Source organism: Bison bison, unplaced genomic scaffold (assembly GCF_000754665.1).
Source record: "Bison bison bison isolate TAMUID 2011002044 unplaced genomic scaffold, Bison_UMD1.0 scf7180017864167, whole genome shotgun sequence".
NCBI classification, from domain to species: Eukaryota; Metazoa; Chordata; class Mammalia; order Artiodactyla; family Bovidae; genus Bison; species Bison bison.
Window position 1 is genome coordinate 4,531,995 of NW_011494739.1, and position 9,452 is coordinate 4,541,446.

General features: G+C 46.3%; 1 long non-coding RNA gene across 1 annotated transcript; it reads right to left on the bottom strand.

Moving 5' to 3' along the window:
* Positions 1–400: 400 nt before the first annotated feature.
* On the bottom strand, positions 401–8,339 carry LOC104989968. The gene is made up of 3 exons (XR_825444.1): positions 8,002–8,339; positions 5,785–5,898; positions 401–1,024 (listed from the first exon to the last, which is right to left on the bottom strand). It is a non-coding gene; the product is annotated as an uncharacterized LOC104989968 (long non-coding RNA).
* Between the last annotated feature and the right edge of the window lie 1,113 nt (positions 8,340–9,452).

Genomic DNA, 9,452 nt, shown 5'->3' on the forward strand with positions numbered 1-9,452 from the left:
GCCTTCCTCCATTCCTTCCTTCTTTCCTCCACTCATCCCTCTACGGATTGCTTCAGGCCTTTGCTAGAAGCTCAAATCAGGGATGGATCATCCATGAAACTCGTGTCTTAGTGGGGAGACTGCTGCTAAATCACTTCAGTCGTGTCTGACTCTGTGTGACCCCATAGACGGCAGCCCACCAGGCTCCCCCATCCCTGGGATTCTCCAGGCAAGAACACTGGAGTGGGTTGCCATTTCCTTCTCCAATGCATGAAAGTGAAAAGTGAAAGTGAAGTCGCTCAGTCGTGTCCAACTCTTAGCAACCCCATGGACTGCAGCCTACCAGGCTCCTCCGTCCATGGGATTTTCCAGGCAAGAGTACTGAAGTAGGTTGCCATTGCCTTCTCCAAGTGGGGAGACAGGCCACAGATAAATAAGTGATTGCACGTCGCCAAAGTGCTGGGAAGGAAAAGCCTGACTGACAAGCTGGCGTCCCAGAAGCCTCATGGAACAGCCTTCTAGCCATGTTTTCTTCATACCACCCCCCAGAGGTTCCTTTTCACCTGTATGCACCTGTCTCCACTTGTGCCCAGGACTTAGCAAGGTGCCCAACATACAGCAGGTGATCGGGAAGTGATCGGATGACAGTGGCGATGTCAGGTAGCCCTGGGAAGACCACTGCAGGAGCAGGAACAGCCACTGCAGGGGCCTGGGGAAGGGCCACTGGTATTCTGCGGTCACCCCCAACCCTCACCACGACCCCCACTTCTGAGATGCTCCCCTCCCCCACCCCATGGTCCCTTTCATCCAGGTCTTCATCCTCCATCTCCGATTTCTCACTCCTCTTGGGTGAGTGTCTGAACTTCCCTGTGCCTTGGTTTTCTCAGCCTCAAGCCGGAGGAAGTGATGTCACCTGTCATCGTTGTGAGAGCATAGAGAAACTCACGTGCTTCTCAGGATGGTGCCAGGCACGTGGCACTTGGTTCTCAGAGGCTACGGTTGTTGTTGACATCAATCTGTCCCCCAGTCAGCTTCCAGGGCATCTCTGTGGAAAGCAAACTGATTAAATGCAATGTGGTATCCTGGACTGGATCCGGGAAAAGAAAAAGGACATTTGTGGAAACACTGGTGACATCCGAAAACAGTCTGGAGTTTACAGTGATAATGTTCCAATGTTGCCACCGCAGTTGTGTAAAATGATAACACGGGGAAAACTGGGTAAGAAGTAGAAGAAACCCTCCAGACCGCTTGTGTAACTCCTCTGTAAGTCTACAATGGTTGCAAGATTAAGAGTTTATTTTAAAATAATACATTTTATTTTTTGTTTTAAACATTTTGTTTATTTTTAAGGCTTTCTGACTATTGGAATAGTCAGAAAGATTGAAAGCAGGAGGAGATGAGATGGTTGGATGGCATCACCAACTCGGTGGCCATAAGTTTGAGCAAGTTCCAGGAGCTGGTGATGGATAGGGAGGCCTGGTGTGCTGCAGTCCATGGGGTCACAAAGAGTCGGACATGACTGAGGGAGTGAACTGACTGAACTGATTATTGGAATGGTTTTGTTTATTTATTTTGTTTTTTATTGAACTATAGTAGACTTACAATGTTGTGTTACTTTCAGATGTAAAGAAAAGAGATTCAGTTATATATATATATGTGTGTGTGTGTGTGTGTGTGTGTATGCTGCTGCTGCTGCTGCTAAGTCGCATCAGTCGTGTCCGATTCTGTGCGACCCCACCACCAGGCTCCTCTGTCCCTGGGATTCTCCAGGCAAGAACACTGGAGTGGGTTGCCATTTCCTTCTCCAATGCATGAAAGTGAAAGTGAAAGTGAAGTCGCTCAGTCGTGTCCAACTCTTAGCAACCCCATGGACTGTAGCCTACGAGGCTCCTCTGTCCATGGGATTTCCCAGGCAAGAGTACTGGAGTGGGTTGCCATTGCCTTCTCCGATATATATGTATGTATACATAAATATATTGGAGAAGGCAATGGCAACCCACTCCAGTTCTTGCCTGGAGAATCCCAGGGATGGGGGAGCCTGGTGGGCTGCCGTCTATGGGGTCGCACAGAGTCAGACACGACTGAAGAGACTTAGCAGCATACATAAATATATTCTTTTTCAGATTCTTTTCCCTCATAGGTTATTACTGAGTATAGTTCCCTGTGTTATACAGTAGGTCTTTATTAGTTATCTATTTTATGTGTAGTAATCAATAACCTCAGATATGCAGATGACACTACCCTTATGGCAGAAAGAGAAGAATAACTAAAGAGTCTCTTGATGAAAGTGAAAGAGGAGTGTGAAAAAGTTGGCTTAAAGCTCAACATTCAGAAAACAAAGATCATGGCATCCAGCCCCATCACTTCATGGCAAATAGATGGAGAAACAGTGGAAACAGGGGCAGACTTTATTTTTGGGGGCTCCAAAATCACTGTAGATGGTGACTGTAGCCATGAAATTAAAAGACACTTACTCCTTGGAAAAAAAGTTATGACCAACCTAAACAGCATATTAAAAAGCAGAGACATTACTTTGCCTCAAAGGTCTGTCTAGTCAAGGCTATGGTTTTTCCAGTAGTCATGTATGGGTGTGAAAATTAGGCTGTAAAGAAAGCTGAGCACTGAAGAATTGATGCCTTTGAACTGTGGTGTTGGAGAAGACTCTTGAGAGTCCCTTGGACTGCAAGGAGATCCATCCTAAAGGAAATCAGTCCTGAATATTCATTGGAAGGACTGATGTTGAAGCTGAAACTCCCATACTTTGGCCACCTGATGCGAAGAGCTGACTCATTGGAAAAGACCCTGACACTGGGAAAGATTGAAGGCGGGAGGAGAAGGGGATGACAGAGGATGAGATGGTTGGATGGCATCTCCGACTCAATGGGCATGAGTTTGAGTAAACTCCAAGAGTTGGTGATGGACAGGGAGGCCTGGTGTACTGCAGTCCATGGGGTCGCAAAGAGGCAGACACGACTAAATGACTGAACGACTGAACCGAACTGAACGTCTATATGTTGGGGTTTCCCTGGTGACTCGGTGGTAAAGAATGTGCTTGCCAGTGCAGGAGATTCGGGTTCGATCCTTGAGTCAGGAAGATCCCCTGGGGAAGGAAATAGCAACCCACTCCAGTATTCTTGCCTGGGAAATCCAATGGACAGAGGAGCCTGGCAGGCTACAGTCCATGGGGTCAGCAAAAAATGGACACAATTTAGCAACTAGACAACAACAATGTGTATATGTTAATCCCAAACTCCTAATTTATCCCTCCCCCCTTGCCCCCTTGGTAACCATAAATTTGTTTTCTATGTCTGTGGATCTATTTCTGAAAAACAGTACGTTCGATATGTATAACTGAATCACTACGCTGTACACCTGAAACATTGTAAATCAACTATCCTTCAATTTAAAAATAAGCAAACATAATACATTTAAAAAAACAAAAATTAAAAAATTTAACAACGCAAACTAACAGAACACACACACACACACACACACACACACACACACACACAAAGAACCACTGCGTTTGGTGATGTTATTCATCTGAATAGAATGTCCTCTAGGACAACCAAGGGCATCCAACCATGACAGCTAGACTGTATAGCACAACAGAAGGCTCATCACCCCTGGGCCATCCTGGTACACTTCTCAGAGCCTTAGTCTCCTCATCTGTAAAGTGGGGATAAATGATCCTCTTGACATGGGAGGATTAAATTAGATAACATAAACAAAGCCCTTGGTGCAGTATCTGGCCCACAGTTATACACTTGATATGATGGAATTAGAGGTCCAAGTGAGATTAAGATCGAAGATGCTATATTGCCAGCTTTGTAGATGAAGGAAGGGGCATGGAGCCAAGGTCTCTGGCCAAGCTCCAGGAGCTAGAAAAGGCAAGGAGCCTGCAGACCACAGAACGCAGATGGATTTTAGCCTCGTAAGAGCCAATTTCAGACTTTCAACCTCCAGAACTTTTGTGGGTCATTTGTTACAGAACCATAGCAAATGAAAACATATGCTAATCTACTGCCTGACACAGAACAGGAGCTAAATAAATGTGAGAAAATACTATAAGTTTTAAAATTTTTTACTTACTTATTTTTTGGCTGTGCTGTGTGATGTTGGATCTTAGCTTCCCAACCAGGGATCGAAACTGTGCTCCTTGCTTTGGAAGCATAGCATCTTAACCACTGGATCTCCAGAGAGATCCCCTGAGAAAGTATTATTCCTCCTTGCCTTTCCTCCAGATCAGCCCCAGTAGGCATGTGCCCTGGGGCCTTTGCATTTGCTTTCCCTCCACTTGGAGAACTCTTCCTTCTCTTTTCTGTCTGGCAAGATCTTTCTATTTTTCCAAGATTATTCTCTAATACCATATGAGCTTTTAAGTTTTCTTCCAGCCCCCAGAGTAAAGTTCATTGTCTCTTGGTAGCTTTCTTTTTTAAATATTTATTTATTTGTTTGTCCAGAGAAGGCAATGGCACCCCACTCCAGTACTCTTGCCTGGAAAATCCCATGGACGGAGGAGCCTGGTGGGCTGCTGTCTATGGGGTCTCACAGAGTCGGATACGACTGAAGCGACTTAGCAGCAGCAGCAACAGCAGCAAGCTCTTAGTTGCTGCACGTAGGATCCTAGTTCCCTGATCAGAGATTGAACCAGGGCTCTCTGCATTGGGAGTGCAGAGTCTTAGCCATTAGACCATTGGGAAAGTCTCTCTTAGTAGCTTTCTTCTCATCTATTTTAGTGTTTATCACAGATTGTAACAATTTTGGTGGGTTTTGTTGTTGTTGTTGTTGTTTTTTAACTCCCCTCACCAGACAGTAAGGTCCTTTGACCCAGGGTTAAATCCATCCACTGTGGGATGCTGACGCAGCAGGTCCTTAGGAAATGCCACTTGGATGAGCGAGTGAATGAGAGAGTGAATGAATGAGTGAGTGAGTGATGCCAGGGAGGATGGGTGGGATTTGGACAACCAGGAGCATTTCTGAAGCAAGAAAAGGGGTGAGACACCAATTCCACAAAGCCACCCATTTTTTCTTTTCTTTTTTTTAAATTTTAATTGTTTAACAATTTATTTTAATTGGAGGCTACTTTACAATATTGTAGTGGTTTTTGCCATACATTGACATGAATCAGCCATGGGTGTACATGTGTTCCCCATCCTGACCCTCCCTTCCCCTCCCTCCCCATCCCACCCCTCAGGGTCATCCCAGTGCACCAGCCCTTAGCACCCTGTCTTATGCATTGAACCTGGACTGGCAATCTATTTCACATATGATAATATACATGTTTCAATGCTATTCTCTCAAATCATCCCACCCTTGCCTTCTCCTACAGAGTCCAAAAGTCTGTTGTTTACATCTATGTCTCTTTTGCTGTCTCACATATAGGGTCATCATTACCACCTTTCTCAATTCCATATATATATGCGTTAATATACTGACTGTATTGGTGTTTTTCTTTCTGACTTACTTAGCTCTGTATAATAGGCTCCAGTTTCATCCACCTTATTAGAACTGATTCAAATGCATTCTTTTTAATAGCTGAGTAATATTCCACTGTGTATATGTACCACAGCTTTCTTATCCATTCAATGTGGTTCAGCCCCCTGCCTGCATCCTGGTTATCACAGAATTTGAATGCCAGAGAGTAATAATAACTGACTGCACTGCAGAGAATGCCAATTCAGAAGATTGAGAATCCAATAAAAATATTTGAAATAGACTTTTAAATTTAAAATAGATTTGGAGTTACAAAAAAGTTGCAAGGAAGAGGGTGGTGATCCTCTTCGAACACTGTCACACACTGACCTTGAAGAGTGATACATCCCAACTCCACAGGGAGAGGGTGATGGGAGCTCCGTGTTTAGAATCGTCTTCCCCGTGTGCTTCTTCCCTTGTCTGGTGTGAATCTGCATCCTTTGCCTGTAATAAACCAAAACCATGAGTATAGCAATTCCATGAGTTCTGTGAGACCTCTTATTGAATTGTCACACTGGAGGGTGGTTTTAGGAGCGCCTCTTCTTATCTGAGTTCCCTGATCAGAGATTGAACCAGGGCCGTCTGCATTGGGAGAGCAGAGTCTTAGCTGTTGATGTTGGAAATGAGGGTGCCCTCAGGGGCTGGGGGCACCTAAACTCCCTGCCCGGCTCTAGCCACTCTCCTCCTGTTGCCCCACAAGAGCCCAGGCAACCCCGATGCCCTTGAGGGAGACCGACGATGTGAATTGTTGATGTCTGAAGCACTGGACTTTGGAGTGACTAGCTAGTGGTGATAGGTGATGGCAACATCAGGCCTCAAAGAATTCCCCTAAATAGGTTGATAGATCATAAAACACACAAGGAAACAGTGCGCCCTGAGCCAGCAGGAACTGTAATTCGAAATGGCACACACTTCAGCAACTGAGTAGGCTGGAAACAGAAGTGTGCCTTCAGTGTTTAAAGAAGTCACAGAGGGTGAAGGCATTAGGAATCCGTTTCCCCTGGTCTCTACATCAACCCTCTGCTGTCTGCCCTGAGGTGCGGGGGCTGCGGCTCCCTCTACTTCTTTCTCCTCAGGTACTTTCCTCAGTTTAGGCAACTGGGGGAGACCCGAGGACTAAGAAGGGGGTCTTGCTCCTCCCGTCTGCTTTCAGTGTCGTCTGAGTAGCCACCCTTCACCTTGGCAGCAGTCTGCAGCTTTTGGGGGGGTTAGCCCAAAGGCAGCCTCACTGCATCCCCTCAGGGGCCTGGGCACTGGCCAGTCTGCACCCCTTCCTCAGAAATCTGCTCCTATCTGGGACATCTGTGGCGGTCCAGTGGCTGAGACTCTGAACTCCCAGTGCAGGGGTGGGGCCTGGGTTCGATCCCTGGTCAGGCAACTAGATCCCACACGCAGCATTTAAGATTTCACGTGCTACAACTAAGACCCAGCATGGGCCAAATAAGTATTAAAAAAGAGGAAGAAGAATTCTGCTCCTACCTGAAAGAAGCCCATCTTCTGAGCTCCTGGGTCCTAATGACCCAATATCTTGCCTGTGTCTCTTGGCGCCCCCTGCTCCCCTACCCACAAGACACCTTGGTGTCTTCGACTTTTTGCTTTTACAGTTCCCCATCACCCCATTAACCATTTCTTCATGCTAAGTTATCTTTGTACAAATAACTGGTGTAAGTTCTGCTTTCCTGGCTGGACCTGGACTGGTAGTAGCAAGAGTGGTCCCAGGAGATGGACCCTCAAAGACAGGATGCAGTCTGACCAGTCCACATCCTCACGCCTGACTGAGGTGTCCACAGGGCGTGGAATAGAGGCAGGGGTGTGTGGGCTCAGACTAGCTCTCAGGAGCCAATGGTGCACTCCTCTTTTAATTCTGTGTTCAGCAATGACCTCCAGGTCACTTAAAATTACTCATGGGGTGAGTGTTTGCACCACAGAAATCTGCAAAAACTATAGCTCAGAGTTACTTTTACCTCAGAGAGTCAGTTTAGCATTGAGCACGGGTTACAAGTAATCTCCAAGTATATGCAATGGCACCTACTACTTGCCTTCGCATCTGCCTTTGAGGGTGACGTAGCACCCACAACCACAAGGACCCGGGAGAATCCTGTGGCCACTGCCCTGATGTCGCAATGATGATCCCGGGACTGTGGGGTAGTAGCTGTGTCTGAGTTCCCTGGAGCTATTATGGAAAGAAAATGACAAGCTCTCTAAACATTCAGTTAAGTCCCAGTGGGAAAGCCAGAGGGATTCCATGGAGCCCTAAAATAATCCTTTCTTTCTTGCAGCTATAGGTTTTTGACCTTGCTGAAAACCATACCCCAAATTGGTTCTTCCCAGGTGGCACAAGTGTTAAAGAACCTTCCTGCCAATGCAGGAGATATAAGAGGCTCATGTTTGATCCGTGGGTTGGGAAGATCCCCTGGAGGAAGGCATGGCAACCCACTCCAGTATTCTTGGCTGGAGAATCCCATGGACAGAGGAGCCTGGCGGGCTACAGTCCATGGGGTCGCAAAGAGTTGAACACAATTGAAGTGACTTAGCATGCACACTTACCCCAAACTTAATTGGTCAGGTTGCAGAATTACAACATAAAGAGAATCCATTGATTTTCCAGAATCTCGAGACGTCCATTCAGATGATTATCTGGCTGAGAGACGACCAGAAGCACAGATGTACACTGACCCGTCGGTAGTGGGCGGCTAGGAACAGATACAGCAGAATTGAATTTCGTGAGAAGGAAGTGTGGGAAGGGTTATGGGGGTGCCCCCTGGGATGGGCACAATGTGAAGGTGTTCACAGTGTCCCTTGTGAATGCCCACCTAGGCATCAGTGACTCAGTAATAGTCCAGTGGACAGGGTGACTCATTCTGGGCCCCTCAGCCATTGCTTACATGCTGAGTTTATTTTAAAGTGCCCTTGGAGGCAGGTGTAGAAGCTCTGCATGGGCCCAAGAACACGGACTTACCCCCATCAAGATGACTTGGCCACTGCCTAAAGTGACAGCAGTGGAGACCAACACCAAAACCCCTCAGTGGGGTGGGGCGTGGCTGGAGCCAGTGTTAGAGACCTGCCTGTGTGATCCTTTGTTGTATAAAGGAACTGAGCAACCAGGGAAGCCCAAATAGAACGTAGAGGCTTAAAAAAATAACTGAAATGAAAAACTCCTGGAATAGGTTTATCTGCAGCCTCAGGGACAATTACAGACTGAAAGATCTGAAGACATACCCACAATATGGGATACAGAGATGAGAGATGAAGCCCTGACAGAGAGGCAAGGAGAGAGGGAGAATGGTGTGAGAAGGTCTAATGAATGGGTTTTATCTGTAACTCACTACAGTTTTATGTAGGCAATAGCACCCCACTCCAGTACTCTTGCCTGGAAAATCCCATGGATGGAGGAGCCTGGTGGGCTGCAATCTGTGGGGTTGCAAAGAGTCGGACACGACTGAGCGACTTCACTTTCACTTTTCACTTTCATGCATTGGAGAAGGAAATGGCAACCCACTCCAGTGTTCTTGCCTGGAGAATCCCAGGGACAGGGGAGCCTGGTGGGCTGCCGTCTATGGGGTCACACAGAGTCGGACACGACTGAAGTGACTTAGCAGCAGTAGCATGTTAATGAACACAATGAAACAAAATTTTCATGAAAATATATAATACACTCTGATATTTTCTGTTCATTTTCTCTCTCAGTGCTGGTAACAACCTACCAAATTGATTTTATAAGTCACCTTTGGGAAACAACCTACAGCTTGAAAAATCTAGTTTGAATAAACTACTAGTCAGATATCTAGGAGAAAAGAGTGAGAGGATGGAGCTAAGGTAACATTTAAAAGAGATAACTATTAGGACTTCTCTGATGATCCAGTGGCTAAGACTGCATGGGAGCAGGGGACCTGGGTTTGATCCCTGGTCAGGGAACTAGATTCCACATGTGTGCTGTAACTAAGCCCCAATGCAGCCAAATAAATAATTTTTTTTTAAATAAAGAGAGGGTGTTATTT